General features: G+C 38.7%; 1 protein-coding gene across 1 annotated transcript in view; it reads right to left on the reverse strand.

Moving 5' to 3' along the window:
* CDC73 (cell division cycle 73) overlaps positions 1-18,164 on the reverse strand; it is a 101,017-nt gene that overhangs the window by 20,680 nt on the left and 62,173 nt on the right. The gene's annotated exons all lie outside the window — the stretch shown is intronic.

Raw genomic sequence — 18,164 nt, forward strand, 5'->3', positions numbered from 1 at the left:
AAAGTTAAAACTCTTTATCTCATGATCTCTGAAGTACAAATAGAAGCTCCCACACAAGCCCATAGAAAACACAAATTTACTCAAAGCCTCTCTTCCCTGAGCCTTAGTGAAGCCACCCATGATTAGTTACAATAAGCTGGAGCTGACATTTGGTGCACTGAGCAGCTTTTGTAACTTTTACAGGCCCATTAATCTTTAGTAGAAGGATTTAACCCTACTCTGCAAGTAATGGGTCTATCCCAAATTTTGCTGTACTCTTTTCTGATTATTGAAATACCAACATTTATGTAGGGCAGTTGAGTCAGTACCTGTTATTTTAAGATTTACTTTTATAGCAGCAGAAGAAAGGTATTTTTGCCAATGTCCTTTCACAATAATTACTCAGAAAATTATAAAAATGAAAATACTACCAGGCTCTAAAGGAGGAGCAGCAATAAAGGCTGACTACCTTTGAGACAAGCCTTGCAGCTGAGAAACAGCATCCTTCTTTTCACCTCCACTTTCCAAGAAAGCAAAATTAAAACATTTTGCACCTCTTTCTGTAGAAAGCTACCATGTTCTGTGTCAAAAGAATGATTCTGTGCTGCACTAGTTACTCATTTTGAAGAAACCAAGAATTCCCCCATAACACTTCTTTAAATTCACAGTACTTGATGAAATGTAAAGAAAATGATCAAGCTAAAGAAACATCAACTCCTGCAACGCCAAGTTTCAAGTTTCTAAATCCAGTTTAGATGCATAACCATTACTGTGTGCTGTCCCACACCTTCATTCCTCCTTCCACCCCTATGGAATGAGCAGCACAGCCTTGCTGCCTCCCTGCCACTCAGCCAGTGCTTCCCATGGCTCAAACACAGCCTGCAGTGAAGGAGGCAACCAGGAGCTGCTGCAGAGAAACTTGTGAACAATTATAACCAAATAAGAACTAAAGCCAAACCAGTGGCTTAAGTCTAATGAAGTAACTGGCAAATTATCTGCATGGGAGTTCTTCACGCGCTCCTCTGAATTGCCTGTTCTACAGCGATTTATGGGAAACTTAGTGCAGGAGCCTAAAACAAAACAGGAGGGCTTTGAGAACATGGCAATTGAAATAAACAAAATATACCCCCCCAAATGAAAAAAAAAGTACAGGAAAAAACCCACACAAAAGTATCTGATTCATAGTAGGAAATAAATTCATTTAAATGAGTAAATACCACTTCCATGTCTACGACCATTCTTTTTGTAAAACCAAATTCTGCAAATCAATAAATTATGGAGGTCACAGCTTTTAATTGTAGAAATCGGTACCTTAGACTATGATAATCTCAGGAATGAACCTCCCTCAGCTCACAGCTCCTGATATTGAGGTACCCTGAAAGCTCAGCTGTCACCTGACTGAAGGTATACCATCAATCCTTTGGAGGTGATTTACACCCCTTCTCTTTTTACAACTTTCAGTGATCTAACCACTACCTCTTGTTCTGTAAAATCTGCAGCCAATGTAGCAAAAGAAACTCTGATCAATATTTCACCTCCACATTTCTCAGAAGATTTGTAAGGAGAAATGTATACTACCAAGGTGAGGAAAAGAACAGAAGCACAGAGCTGTGGTGGTTGACAAAACCTGCCAGTGGAGAGGGAAGCCTGGTGTCAGTAAGGAAGTCATTATCAGGATAATTTTGTTAGGATTTTCCTTTGTCCTGCTAAGTTTGAATTTAAAATTACTGCTTTTCTGAAGCCTTCAGATAGAGATATAAGCTTTTCCCATGACAACACACTGATTTAAGACAAGCTCTGCTCTTAAGGCAGGTATAACCACAGAGAACTCCATTCCAGGATTTCTCCCAGAGAAAAAAGAGTATTCATGTGGCAGAGTAACTCTGTAGCTGCTTCACCCAGCTACACAAAGGGGATGCTGCTGGTGACTTGTGGTCTCTCAGCTGCTCAGAGGCAACTCCTGGTTTGCACACTCTCACTCCCTGGAAATGCCAGAATTATTTCTCACTGAGCACACACAAAGGTATTTCAAATCTTCTCATGTGAAATTCTTAATCTAGAAGTTACTCTTAAGTAACCAGCACACTGCAAATTGAAACTCCAGCTAAGGGAGCTTTTGTTCATGCAGCTGTACCCTAAGCATCACAAGCAGCAGAAATCACTGTTTAGCTATTTAAAGAACATTCATTTCCTCAAAATTTCTGAATACTTAGACAGTTTTGCTCGAAAATGACATACCTAATTCTCATGCATAAGCTGTTTGACACTGTTAAGGAGTCTATTATGAATATTCATAAGTTGAAACTAATTTAGTAACAAAACCATGTAATTTGAAAAATACAAATCTTCTTTAAGACAACCACTTAACGTTGTTTTTTAATCAAAAACATATTACTTGGTTTACTTCTGCTAATTTACCATAGAAGGTTATATATATATAGTTTACTTATGATTTACATTTTAACCATTCAGAAGCAACAACCTGACACAAAATGTCATCAGCTCCACACTTTCCTGAGCCTCACTGCCTCGTTTTCCCATAGTCCTGGATCTGCTTCTCTGTGGGATTCATTTTAGTGCTTATGTTCCCTGTCACTTCAGACCTTTAAGATATCTCTGCCTAGCAATGGTTTTGTGTTTAGTGTATTCCTTTTGCTATTTAGCATTGTTGTACCTAGAAAATACTGGGTGCACAAAGCACTGGATGAGTGGAAAGCAGCTCAGTAGCTGTGGTTAGTACAGCCATGGTTGGGCTTAAGTTTCCTAAGAGTGGCTGTTGGGGATTTGCTTGTTTTCTTTTAGACACCTTTTACAACCTCTTGGTTTTGAACCTCTTTCTTTAAACCTCTTTTTTTGACTTTTCTAAAAATAATTTTTTAAAACGGCTATTATGTGTAATAATTTTTTTAAAAATTACCCATTACCAATATTTACCAGACATCCATCAGGACCCACCTATTATTTTCCTATATTTTAGATACTTAATGCTTTTCTTAGGTTCAAAATGAACATTAACATCCATAGTTAGGTTACCCTCATTTCCCAACTGGAATGAAAAATTGCCTGAACAGTAACTTCTGATACACTTTAGAAAATAAACTCTCCTGTTTAAAACCAAATTATTAAAGATATCTTATGGCAGTTTTACAGGTCCAAATTGTGGAAGGAAAAACTATTTCATTGCATATTCCCTTTCCCAACTGGTTTCTCTGTAGAGATCATAAGAGCCTGTAGTATTTTGACCTTTAAAAAAACATTAGGAGCAAAGGACAGAGTTGACAATTTGATGCCATCTTGTGGCTTTAATTTGGTAAATTTATTTACTATCTTGTTCCTTAATAATATTAAAATTAGTCCCAGAATTTCACCCAAAAATCTGAACATTATTGGGTAGCCTGCATGCTCCTGCCCAGAAGCAGTAGAAGCAAAAAGTAATACTGCAAGAAGTGCTAGCAAGTGTGTGCATGTAAAACACAGAGCAGCTTCCAGCCATGACAGAATTCACCCAAAGACACCTCTGTTTGTGAGGAGGAACACAGCAAAACTTGGATTCAAAAGAGAAAGAAAAGAAGTACATGTGGCCAGCTTGTAAAATTATTTTTAAGAACAGACTTCAATGTATCTATTCAATTTGAGGGACAAGAGACTGTAAAAACCCACTTTAATTACCAGCAACTCCATTATCATTTCCTGACTTAAAGTATTGAACCTTTGAAAATTTTAGTAAAGCCAGCCTAAAAAACTATGAAAAAACCTAAAACAGCTGCATAGCTAAAAAGAATACAACTTTTCTGTAAATTAAATATTGCATATATCAATGTATGAACAAACGGCCAAAACAAAGGGTTGACTTCAAAGCAGATATCTAAAAATTGGTCCAGATGCCCTACTTGAAGCCTGATAGAAACATCTATTTCATATAAATTGGATTCTGAAAACATACAGCTTTGTTCAAAAAATTTAAACCCCATAGAAGCCTTGGAAAAAAATGCAAGCTTTTCAAAGAGTCATGCAAAATAATCCAACTCAGTTGGGCTGCCTCTGCAGCCCTCCCAGTAATTCTCTGACTTCTGTCCGCATCAAGAAAATATTAATAATATTTTAACTAGTGTTTCGCATCATCATTTTATTTATACATCAAACTGGTATAATTTATTTTCTTATTTTTCATGCACACACAAATCTGCATGCAGTCCCACAAGACAAATAATAAATCACAAGCTTTTAACTGCCTTCCTAATTCTAAACTTTACAGTAAAAAATAGAATTTATTGTGCAAATACTTCTAATATTATAGTTACTTTCACTTCCATTGTTTGCAATATTAATGAAAAGGTCATTTCTACTGTTTCTATTGTTTCAACTTTCTTATTTTCTGGAAGGGAGAGTGGGAGTTTAAGCAGAATTAAAGATATTTTTACAGAACAAGTTTTAACAGAAGAACAGTTTCACCAGTATTTATCAAAGGACTCCTATACCAACTACCTAAAGAAAAAGCATAGATTCACATTTTCACACCTGGACAACCAAAAAAACCGATCTGACAAGACAAAGAGGACTGATAAAAAATATATAGAACATGTTTATGTCAAAAGACAAAACTGATCATAGAACCATTAAATTTGGAAAAGACCTTCAAGCTCATTGAGTCCAACCTTTAGTATTATATTAAAATGTATTTTACTGAAGGTCATGTCTTATCCAGCACAGAAGGCTTCCTATCCTGAAATTCAGTTTCATGCCACAAAACTCAATGTCAATCTTACAAAGGTAACAGAAGCCTCATTATAGTTTTCCAAATATTGAAGGACATATACCAAATTTCAGAAAAGAGGGAAAGCAGAATGAGCACAGCACTACAGGGATGGAGGAACAGGGAAAGGAGAACAGGGAGGGTGGCACAAATAAAACTCTGCTGGTTCCACCCAAACTTTAACACTTGTTGTACCACACCATGCAAATTCAACTTTCACTTACAAATCTGGTCCTTTATTAATTCATAACAGAATTATAACTGACAAGATTATTCAAATTTGGAAACCCTGACACTGTTAAACATGATAAACAGAACTGATGGGTGTTTGCAGGTTAGACCTGGCAATGAGTGTCAATGAATGAAAAATATTCACTGCAATTTCTTGTTCATTACCAGGTCAAATTAGCTTTAAACATGACTGAATTAACTGGACTGCTTATTGATATCTTAGGAAATACTCTGGTCCTGCAAAGAAAACAAACCAAATCACAACTGAATCTAAAAGAAAATTGTAGTAACTAGTGAGCAACTAGGGACAAAAGCATATAAAAAAGCTGCAATAACAAAGCAGAAATCACTGGAGAAGCTTTTGAAAATAATTAATCAAAGCCACAACTACTGAGATGCTTTAAAATCATTACCCCCAAAGTTAAGCTATCCAACCCCTCTGAAGAGTCCTCAGAAGTGTACTAGAGCTCCTCCCACCCTTATCCTCGCACAGAATATCTGTAAAATTAAGAACTTTGTCTTGAATTTACATCAGTCACATAAATTCAAACTGTTGCTATAGAAATAGCAATTTTTGAGCAGAAGAGGGATGTTGGTGACTAAGATTAAACATGTAAACACTTCCATTTTCCTGGGGATAAGCTGTTTTCATCAAAAACAACAACTCTTAATCCTGAGAACTCCAGAGGACTTGTTTGTTTGTTTGTTTGTTTGAAAAATAAGGGCTTGTCTATACCTCCCTATGTTCATTTTAATGATTCACTTCCATGAACTGAGTGAAAAGACAAAGGCAGTTATCACTAAAACATTATTTTTGCTTAGACTTTCCCTTTGGATTAGTTATCTAAGCCAGCCTCACACACATTACTTGGCAGCCAGGGAGGGTTTTGAGAAGCACAGTTTGAGTATTAAGGGTTTGTTTCACCCTTCTCTAAAGCCAGGTGTAAAGTTTCTACCCTATTGGTTTTCTGCATGCCACAATCCGGTCAGGATACATCAGTTCAACTGGAATTTGTATCTAATTGTGAATTTACTGTAATTGGCTCATGTTTGAGTCTCTAGCTTAGAACTTGACATATTCCTAACTATCTAGTTCCAGTACTGCCTCTAAGGGCAGGCACTGGTCACTCACAGCAAGTGCTTTTTATCAGAAATATCACAGAATATGGGGCTCAAGCAATCCATTTGCCCAACAGCACAACTGGCATGCAAATCCCAAACATACAGAGAAGCATTGTTTCTGTGATCAGATTCAGCTTTGGAAATGGGATTCAAGGGAACAGTTACATTTACATTACAGAAAATGCTGCTCCATACAGAGCAGCAGGAAGAGCCCACTTACACCTGCACTCAGTGAGCAATACATAAACAGAGGTCTAAGCGACCTCAGAGGTCTAAGTGACCACTTCTGGAAAGACTCATTAAATGCTTTGTGTGAAAAGAATATTTTTAAAAGCTCTGCAGGTGCCTAAATGAATACAGATGGACCCTTGACTTCCGTATCAAAATTTATCCAAAAAAATCCCCAAAATGAATCAAGACCCAAGTAACTGAATAACTTTGTGGGATGCTGTCAAACATCTCAATGCAACAGAAACTGCTGAGGCTCTTTCCAGCCTTCCCCTGCTTATACTGACTCCCATTGCTACAACACAGGGGATGCTGGATTAGAATTCTAATACAAGGGCAGCTATTAAGAGACCTTGGGTTATTTCATCATTGCTTGTTCAACAAATTATCCAGCACCAGTTGTTCCCAGTTGTACTTCATCCTGATGTGATCTTCTCCTTTCTATTCACTAAAAAGTAGTTTTAATATTATTCTTCTGTACCTCACCAGCTTTAGCAATCCCAGCACTATGCTTATATATTACATTATGTTGCAAGAAAACAGAATTATCATGGGTGGTCATGGGCAGAGAGATGAAAGCAATTTTCCAAGTAATCGCCCATCAAAACTTAAAACATCTGGGGAAAGATCCTGAAACTGAATTCCTTGAGGAGACAATGTGCAACGCTGAACAGTAGAGCAATGAACTCCAAGTTGTTTGTGCTGCCTAGAAAAAACACTGCTGAGTTCAAAGATGTGTTTTCCAGGATCAAAAGCTTTAGCTGCAGCTATAACAAATTGTAACAAACAAGCCAAGACGAGGGCTTGAGTGATGACAGCAATGGATGTGAGCATTCAAGGGACTGTAACCACCTGGATATGGAAAGGGCTATTTTGAACTGCCAGAAAAAGGGCTAAAAAATGTCCTGATTGCAAAGTGCCTTGTACTCCAGGCTCCCTTGATGAACAACAGCTCATCTGCTATGCAAATTCAGCTGAAAAAGCAAAGATACTTTTTTTTAAACACCCAAAAGGTCATGATTGTGAGATCTGCTGTAACTGTAATAAGCTGCTGGTAATACTAAACCAAACTTTGGCAGTCACCAGTCATGAAACTTGTGCTCAGATTTTCTTCTCAACTCTTGTATTTTTTACTTTGTGACTTTTACACAAGCACACCCCAAGAGATTCTTGTGGGATGGCCACTGCTTCAATGGCTACAGCAAAGTCAAGTGACAGAACAACAGCTATAGGTGAAAAAGGAAAAATAAGTGTATTATAGTAATTATCTATGTCATTTGCAAATAGAGCAGTGAAACCCCAGCATGACATTGGTTAAAGCCCTCAGATCAACAAACTGTCTTGTTCAGACAGAGCAGACTCACTGTCTTGACTGCTGGTGATAAAACTATTGATAAGATCCTGAGACACAAGAGAGATCTGTACAACATGAGACAAGCAAATTAGAAACAGAGTGGTAATTCTCTGCAAAAATTTCTGAGTTTTAGTCGAGCACAAAAGTGTTAAGATTTCTGGACTTGCAAATGCTGCAATTATCCACTCCCTGTAATTCCCCCAGACAGGGAAAACTGGATATTTTAATCTGCTTACAAGATAACCAGAATTCTGTCTCTGAACATTTGTCCTGCCCCAGCTGTCTCAGTTCACAAGTTCAGTTTTAGTTGTCATATGGGGAAAAAAAAGTTAAAATTAACCAAAGGAACACCACAATTCACATACCCCAGATCCTATTCTGCTCTCACTCTACAGATTTTATTGCTTTAACTCATTTTTTAAAAAACAGACTGAAAGGAAGAAAATATGTTGTCTACCATGAAGACAAAGTAAATCAAATCAGGATGCAAGCAGAGTTTTTTTGGAGGACAGGGGTGAGAGGACATTGAGTGAGCTGACTTTTTTTGTTCTACAACACTGTAGCTAAGCACTCCTGATCATAGTGGCAGCAAAAGGTATCACTTCAATTTGGTCATTTCCCCTTTCCTCAGATGCTGAGCTTTGCATTTACAACTTGTACCACTGGAATAGCCCCTGTGAAATGTCTGTCAGGCACTGCACATACACCCAGCATGTGCGAGGTTAAAACGCAGGGAACAGCGACAAAAGCTTCAAGCAAAGCTTTCTGCACCAAACCCACCTCCGCGTGGGGGTAGCACTTCTCCCGTGCTGCCAGCCCAGACTGTGCTCCCCATCTCCTGTCCCCATGTGCAGCACCAGAACAGTCACAGAATTCACAGAATCACTGGGTTCTAAGAGACCTTCAAGATCATCGAGTCCAACCCACGACCTAATACCTCAACTAAACCATGGCACTGAGTGCCACATCCAGGCTTTTCTTAAACACATCCAGAGATGGTGACTCCACCACCTCCCCGGGCAGACCATTCCAGAACTTTATTACTCTTTCTGTGAAAAACTTCTTCCTAATATCCAGCCTGTATTTCCCTTGACACAGCTTGAGACTGTGTCCTCTGGTTCTGTCAGCGCTGCCTGGAGAAAGAGCCCAACCCCAGCTGAGCACAGCCACCTTTCAGGGAGCTGTAGAGAGTGGTAAGGTCATCCCTGAGTCTTCTTTTCTCCAGGCTAAACACCTCCAACTCCCTCAGTTGTTCCTCGCAGGACTTGTGTTCCAAGCCCTTCACCAGCTCATTGCCCTCCTGAGCAATGTCCTTCCCAAACTGAGGGCCCAGAGCAGTCCTTGCTACCAGGCTGATAACGTGTTCAGAGGAACTGAGCAATGCTCAGATTTTATCACAAGTAGCTAGAAAATCTGCCCCCAAACAGGAAGTTACTGGTTATGTTGTGAATGAACTTTCATTTCACTAAAAATACTAAATCAGAGAAAAGCAACTGTTGTGAACATAATACTTTACATTTCCAATGTCCAGGTTTGCTATAAGGTGCCCCATGAAAAAGCCTTATTTTGACAACTGCTATACTACATACACTACACTACACACTATATACACTACATATTATGACCACAGCTGACATTTGATTGCAATGTTTCTTTCTGCCCCGTGATTTTACACATTTGCATCAAGTAAAACAAAAGATGTCAACACAGCACATCTGTTGTTGGATTTAAATGTTTATATTCCTATTTCAATAATATAAACACACTCTTGGAATCATTTTCCCACATTTTAAGACAAGGCACGGAAGCAATCTGGGATTCAAACACAAACGTCAAACCTAGAAAGTTCCTAAGCAGTGTATGAGTAGCACCTTAATCTTAATATTACACTTTAGGAGTTACTTACCTGCAGTTTCCCATAGGTAAGCTTAGACATTTAACACAATAAAACATCATTGGAAAAGAACCTTGTGCTCTTCAGTGTCCTCAGATTGCTGCTCCCACCTAGAGTCAACATCATTAACCTATTTTTCTCAGTACAATATTCTGAAGTCAGCATTTCCAAAATTTGCAGTAATAGCATTCCTCTCACACCAGTCACAGCAGCTCTGACAAAAACTGCCTGCTAGACTACCTTCTCTTTGGCTGCAGGATGGCCAAGTTTCATATGCAGCATCACAATCAAATACCCCCAACAAAAATGCAGAGGATTTGGAGCTGTTATGCGCCATTTATCACCCTGTCCTGCAGCTCTCTCTGCCTCCAGCTTTCCCTGGGAGATCCATTCCAACACATACTTTTCATTGCAGAACTCTCATTCCAGAAGTCTGTTTTAATTAAAATATTCTTTTATTTACAATTAGGAAGGAGCACTCAAATTAGACCAATACAATTATTATTCCCCCTTCTTGAAGAAATTTCCACTGAGTGTAACTGGGTAACTACAAAAGGCCAGGAGTTTCCCTCCCTGGGTACAGATGTAAACAGATGAAAACATTAAAGTATTTTGCAGGTATCACTACTACAGAGCACAAAATCACACTACTGTACATGTCAGCAGAAAGCCAGGCAGCCACCTGAACCCAAAATTCTGTATTTCTTCAATTAAGCCTTTATACTTATCCTATAGATTCCAAAATTAAAGAAAACAAAACCCAACTTAATAATCCCCCAAACACAACAAGGAATTAAAGCCTTCTGGTTCATACCCAGAGAACAAACAGACAACATACATTAAAGTTTCAGTTGTCTCCATTTCAGCATGTTCTAAAAGCCTGGCTCTTTGCCAAAAGCAATACAGCCTATGGACATGGCCGATTTCCTTCAAAAGAATCACACAGGGAGACCAAACAGCAGAAACACAGTATTAATCATCACCTAGCAAAGCCACCTGGGACAGAAAAGCATTCCAGTCACACATCACAGACTCATATATTGAGGACAAACAATAGAATAACATATACTGTATTTGCATCACAGCAACAAAGCTTCCTACTTGTGTGCTTCTTGAGAAATGGAGATGTTTAAAGAAGTGTCTTCAAGGTTTTTAGTGCTAGCATGGCTTCAGCAGGATCTGTGTATTATTGCTGTAATACTATACACCAAAGAGATGGTGCAAATGGCTGTTGGTATTGGTATCCTGAAAAAACACATCATTCATACTACCCTGCTGGAGCATCTAAAAGCTGATGATGTTACATGCCCATATCAAAAGCTAACTGTAGTGGCAATGAATCATGCATTAAGTTAAAATACAGGAAGGCTTCTGGCTGTATCACAAAAGAGGAATTTTTCCATTTGGCCTTCTGCCTCTACTTTCAGCTTCCTTTGGCATTATATCTAAATTCCCATTATTCTTCTTTCTTTAGTATAGAAGATTAAATTAAGCCTTCTCAAAGCACTAAGATGACAGCATTCAACTTTAATTTTTTCATTTTACACACAATCCATAGACTATCTCCAAGCTTCTAGCATTGCATTAGGAGAACTGGTTTATCACAGACTGTTCTCAGCTGTATTTTTGGTAGTGCATAAATGCATTCTCTTAAATAAAGGTCAACTGGCAAGATCTCACGTAGTGTGGGGCCAACCTGTTCAAAGATGAGAATAAAGGCTCTACAAAACCAACAGATTTTAGGCTCTTCCTGTTACACTGTAACTTTAAACAGGTTTCATCCATTGCTGCAAAACAATAACTCCTGACAAATGAGCAGACTCCAAAATGCATCACAAAACAGGTTCTGGAAGTTTTCAAACGTCTGTGCCCTCTTGCTCTGTACACACACACACAAATTCATCTTTAAGAACCTCCCACTGTGAATAGCCACTGGAGATGACAGACTGCCAGTCAGCACATTCACAGGTGACTTCAGTACAGCCATCACTTCTGCTCCTCACATGTTAGCAGCCATCAGTCATCCATGATGATCCTGGGGATTCACAGTTTATCTGAAGGAAATCTGCCATAAGCAGCAAGACCTCCTCAGCTCTTCTTCAGCCCTCACATCTGTCCTGGTACTCCAAATAGCTGTTTCACCTTTGAAAAGTCTAATGTCAGTCAGAAAAAAATAAGTAAGTTCTTTTTTTTTCTACTGCAATGTGTTGCAAAGTAAAATCCCCTCAGTTCAGAAAACTGACCACTAAAGTGGCAGGAAATAAAAATGAGTAAACCACTAAGAGCAGACAATGTTTTGGAATAGAGTTAGGCTTTCAATGCCAAGATTTCAATGAGAGAAAAAAAATCCAACACAAAGTGTAACAAGATTCCTCTGTTATGACACCCTGGAACTTTCTGTACGTGCTTAGGATGGCTTTACCAGTCACAAACAGATTCAATTTCATAGAGACTCATCCAATAACTTCCTTGCCTTAGTCAGGTCATGCTCTACTTTTACAAGAAAAACACCAAAACAAAATAGCAGCATCACCTTTTGAGCAAGGGCAGCAGAGTAATTTTACATGTAGCTCAACAGGCTGATAATAAGTACACAGACCAGAGACCTCACACTTTTCTATTTATTCCTGTGCTTCCAAAAAGACATTTTGAAAATGTAAGAAAAAACAACTAATCAAGAGTTAATGCCAGAATACATATTTCTTCCTTATTTTGCAGGTTCTGCATTGGCATATTCTTGGGGGAATGAATATGTGCCTATTCTGGAGGAAGAGCAAAAATCTTTATCTCCTCCAACAGAGATTTCTGTCATTGACTAGTGCTCAGCTGGAAGAAACATCTGAAGGCACTACCACTATGAAAGCTGTTCTAAGAAAAACCCCAATTACTATCACCCTCAGACCTCAATCAGCTGGGATCAGGTATTTCCAGGTAGCACATTTTCCACTGGAGATGATGGTGATGCCTCAGGTTTCACACTTTGCTTAGCTCAAGGCAGCTTCTCAGAACCACTGCTCTCTTCCTTCCCATCCCCAGCACTGCCACCCAGCACAAGCTGCTGCAGCTCCTGCAGGCATCTCACGGCTGCCTCACACTGTTGTGAGAGCAGCAGGAAATTCTGCACAGTGCATCAGCCACACGGGACCCAGGGCTGCACCAGCCTGCTCTGAGCAGGCTGCTGCATCTATTCCCACATGGCTGACATTCCACAAGGCTCAGGAGATTGTGTGCATTATTATCCTGTGCATGCACGGATCCAATTTTACTCTGGCACTGGTCCTAACCAACCTGCCAGGGAGAGGAGAACAGGGATTCCAGAGATCTGCCCTAATCTTTCTTGCTGCACCCAGCATTTCCCACTTTACTGACATATCTCCTTGCTCACTCCCTTCCTCCCATGCACCTCAGAGAAGTGACATTTAATTACATGGAATAAACAACCTCTTGTCATTAGGCAAACACAGCGTAAGAGTACAGATTGTGGCACATCGTAAGGAAAAATAGAAAAAGAAAAAAAGAAAATGGCAAATGTAAATTTTTCACAGTAGGGAAACCTTTTCCTTATGTAGTGACCTAGATTCTCAAACAAAGGGATTCCCTTTCTGTACTGTATCCAGGTCTTATTAAATAAAGAAGGAATTTTTATTCTACTTTTTACTTTGCTTGTTACCTAGAAATACAAGAGAAGGGCTTTTGATATTTGGCAAAATAAGGAACGCCAAGGCAAAGATTAACATGGAGACCCAAAGGTGTGAGGGAAAGAAAGAAAGAAAAAAAAAAAAAATGTGGGTCAGATTTGGTCTCATCAACAGTTCAATCTTTTGATATGCAATGTAAACCATAATACTTGCATATAGATAAAACAAGCATGCATTAACCAAAAACTACAGAAAAAGCATTTGTAGAAGTCTGAATGTTTGATTACACAAATCCTCAAGAGGAGAAGACTTCAAAGAATCTACAATATGCATCATCTAAGGTCATGAGATTTTGGGGGGTTTTTAAGAGGATGACAGGTTTCTGTATGTTTCTAAGAAGCGGGGTGGGTTTTTTTCAGATTACAAATGCTCTCTATAAATTTACTTTAGCAAGACAGATCAACAATAGATCTTTTTGTAGATGCTGATTATGAATTGCAAGATTATATACCTAACAGAAAAATAATTGTGACTTTTAGGCCATATTTTATGAACTCAGCATTATTATATTAAATAAAACCAGTATTTTTTCTTTTACAGACACACCTCCCTACAGAATGCATTGATTATTCTTAATATTACATCTTGAGGTGGACAAGATGCAAGAGAACTGTCTCTTGATTTCTTCTTCTGTTAGAAGCCACTAAATTACAGAAAATAAACCACCTGGAATTTCAGTTTGAAATATAGCTTAAGATAGTAGAAAATAATAAAAATTCTCTAGTTCTCAATCAATACTCTCTGTCAATTTACATTATACAAACCAGACCCAGAGGATTTCCTCCAAATCAAGTATTTGAGGACTAGGAGTCCTGGTTACTGACTCTACATCAGTAATTTATGTGAAAAAAAAATCCTCAGGCTCATGAAATTAATCTAGGGTCTTACATAGATTACGGAAGGAATTATGTACACAGTTATTCAGACAAAATCCATTATTTCCACAGCAGAGCTTCCTTTTCCTTGGAAGTCACTCAAGGAATGGTATCATTCCTTGAGTGAATTTTAGAAGTATATTCAAAATGTGAATTTTAGAAGTAGAAAGTCTTAAATCTCCACTGATTGGGAACCACAGCAAATTGAGGGAATCATGAAGGTGGAACAATATTCAGTAAGATGGGGAGTAGCTGGGACACTTCCCCAGCTGGCCAGGCTGAAGCAGTTCAGCCAGACTGGATGATGTGCAAAGTGTTTGGAGAAATTTCAGTCTCTCCAACATGTCAAAAAAAGAGCAATAGGGAATTTCTCTTAAAAGGGGATTTATTCTCCATTTTATGATCCAAGTTTTCTGTTGGGTATGAACAAATATTGCTGAAATTTATTACACGAATAGGACCTGTTGAGTCACTGGAGAAAGGATTTTTTCTGCAGATTTTGTCGGTTTTCCTAGTTTAAGCATGTGTGCTTGAAGGGAAGGATTCAGGCATTTAAGGCACTTGCTAAATCTCTGTTATGTCTGCTGTGAACCTTTCATGTCCCCCAGAATTAGCTGTAAATGAAGATACCTACAGGATGGAGCTGTAGGAATTAACAAACTAAAGCTACTGAGGAAATGTGACAGATGGAAAGAGTCAGTACAGGTCTCAACCCCAAGTCACAGGAAATTCTGACAGCTCTCAAAGTCCAGTTCTTCAATTTCACATTATTTAACATTCACTAAACAAATGCCTCACCAATTTCAGTATTAAAAATTTTCGAGGTAAACAAAATGTCTCCATATTCCTGTATAAACCATATACATGGGGGAAAAAAACTTAGTGAGAGGATGAACAGTTGGAGTTGCTAATCTCTTAATTGGTCCCACACAAAAGAAAAAAAAATAGCTAAGTAGCTCCTCCAGCAGGAAGAGTGCCGGGCAGGATAGGATGGCTGCACCCTCTGATCCACCTAACAAACCAAGACTCTTTAAGTTGTTGGGAGAGAAGTGTGGGATGCCTCAAGAGCCTGAAGATAGCCTGAAGGAAAAGGGGCAGAAAAGTCCTGGTCAGGTGGCAGCAACTGGAACAAGACATTTTCCTTCCTCAGCATAAAAACTGGTGCCTATTATCTCCAACAGGATGCCATCTTCCTTCATTCCATCTTCCATGTTTGAAATTGGGTATTTAGTACCAGTTCTTCCACAAGCGTCCCACTTTCTGTAAGAACTGGAGTTTTTATTTCTACTTCTCATGCTGGGGTGGGTGTTAGTGGTACCTTGATCATATAGTGCAGGCAGGAGGATGAAACAACCCATGAGGTAAGGGGAAATACACCAGCCCATTTCCCACTGTAAACTGCCTGTGAATTTTGGTACTTCAGCTGCTTGGCCTCCTCTCCCCTGCGGTGCTGAATCAAAGCTTCATAAAGTCTCTGCTCTTCTCAGAATGCAAAAGCAACACTTGTGACAGGCAGAAAATATTACTGCTGGCACTGGCTTGTCAGTTCTTCAGGAGAGAGCCACAAAACCAAAAATCCTGCACAATACAAATGGAATTATGTTGCCCATCCCCTGGAAGAATAAAATCTGCATTTAGCACTTGAGATCAGCAATAATTGCATGCAATACCTGAGGAAGACACAAAAAATCAGAATACAGAAGAAAGCAAAGATATGATAAAGCAAACAATACTGAAGAAAGAAACACATCTGGAAAGTAGTCAAATATACATTTGTGTAATACACAAAACTTTTTATTTTGTTCTTTGGCTTTTTGAGTGAATTTTCAATCACTCCAAACCTGTGATCCTCTAAGGAAGCTGTAATAGGAGAACAGAATGAATTCTAGCTGGACACCTAGAAGATCAGTTTACTTAATAAAAAAATACAAGCTTTAATATCATAGAACATCTCCCTGAAATGTGTTCCAAGAAACACCCTTCTGACTTGAAAACATCACTTGGACTTTCCCCCCTCTCACAACTTCGTGAAGTTGGGGATATGCTTATATTCCTTATGGACTAAAACATAATAATCAACTGCATAAAACCTGATCCATGTTTTGTAATAACTGGGAACATTTTCTAGTTCTATAGCTTGATCTGTATTGTTGCATTCAAGTGCTAAAGTTACGACACTCAGTAGTTAATGAAATCACCAAGTTCATGGCTTAGGTGTTATTAGAACAGAGAGCAAAATCTTGACCATTTATTAAAAATGCACCAAGTGTAAAAACTGGATTTCACTACCAGCTAAGCAATGGTGAAAATCTACTAAGCAAAATAAGGCAGGCAATACTGACACTTGTGGTCATTTCTAGATTGCTATTTTTCCTTCACTTACAGACATGTCTGGGATAGCTAAGAAACATGTCGGGATCTCAAAGTACCCAAGCAAATTCCAAGTATTTGCCAAACCTGTCTCTACTTTAGATGAACTTAGTGGAGGAGTATTATTTTTGAAGAAAAGGGCAGAATGGCCACTGGCCATATACATAATAATTCTCAACATGGAAAATTAAAACTAAGCATTTATGACACTCTGTATTAACACATTTCCAGAAGGTAAAAATAAAGCTTAAAAACAAGAATAACCAACCTTGAAAATGTTGCCATTAATCATTCTGAACTGTCCCTTGAAAGGTTTTCAACACATTACAGTTGATATAATACTCCATTTTACTATGATAAAATGAACTTTGCAAAGTATTCATGGAGTATCCAGAATGCATGATCCATATGGGAATAGTGATAGGTCACCCATGGCCTAAGTATTTCAACTCTCAAGGGGCTTGTGCCACCAGGCAGAAGTTGCCAAGCAGTACATGCCTCAATACTGCAATTAATCCAAATTAGTTCGACGAATTTCTGCTAATGTTGTCAAGACAGAACTTTAGTGAATGGCTCAACCTAAGAGTTTCTTATAAAACCAGTTAGACAAAGCTCTCCTAACACCCTCTAAAAACAACACATCAAGAGTTTTTAAAGTTCTTTGAAGAAAGTATTCCAAGCCACCACAAGCTTGCTTTGCATTGGTACATTTTGCTCAGTTCCAAGTGGTCAGGTGCACAGGGAATTGTGAGCAGCCCTCTCCTCTCCTCTCTCTCCTGAGCACTCCAGTTCCTGGTCACAGTAACTCTGCCTGCTCCTCATAGGCTGTACATCTTCACTTACTCCTTGGAGCCTTAATAGGTGGCAGCCTTTCAAACACTAACACTGCAGCTTCTAATTTGGGATGTAACCATAGTAACATTACAGAACACACTACTCCCTGCATGGAGAACAAGCAGTCAACTGACCCTTCGTGCTGAGACTGGGCTGAAATAAAGCTCATTCCAACCTCCAACCCAGCAAGATTACCAAAACCTGCAGCTCCTATTCCCAGCCCAAAGCAAGAGCTGCCCTCCTGAAATACCCACAAACGCACAGTGCCCTAGGAAAGTAACAAAGTGCTATAAAAGGCAAGGAAATTCTTCCCAAAACTTTGACTCTAAAGCTGAATCAGTCACTCCCAGATGAAAAGCACTACAAAAATCAAAGTTTTTTCTTACTTTTCTATAAGATAAGCAAAGAACTGCTCATACTTTACTTGAAAAAAAAAAAAAGGAATGAATGAAAGAAATTGGTCATTAATATTTGAGAATTCAATACTCAATTTGTTCACAAGGCAAGATGACAATTTTTACACATACCAACAGACAACAGCTCTGCCTGAACTTTACAGGCTACACACAAGGGATATGGCCATTTAATTAAAAGCCAGAGCTGATGTCTGTTCCCTTCTAAATTTACTTTAAAAAGGATTCTCTTTAGAAAAACAGCCCTCGGGATTTTTGTACCTTTAATATTTACTAATGAGCATTTATAGAAAAATAAAAACAGCTCTCCCCCTTCCAATATAATAGACAAACATGCTGCCTTACAGGTCCCAAGCTTTAGGAACCAGGTACAGTAAAGCAGTAGCAAATAAATTAAGTTGAAACAGCACAGA

This window comes from Pyrgilauda ruficollis, unplaced genomic scaffold (assembly GCF_017590135.1).
Source record: "Pyrgilauda ruficollis isolate IOZ18807 unplaced genomic scaffold, ASM1759013v1 scaffold49, whole genome shotgun sequence".
Lineage (NCBI taxonomy): Eukaryota > Metazoa > Chordata > Aves > Passeriformes > Passeridae > Pyrgilauda > Pyrgilauda ruficollis.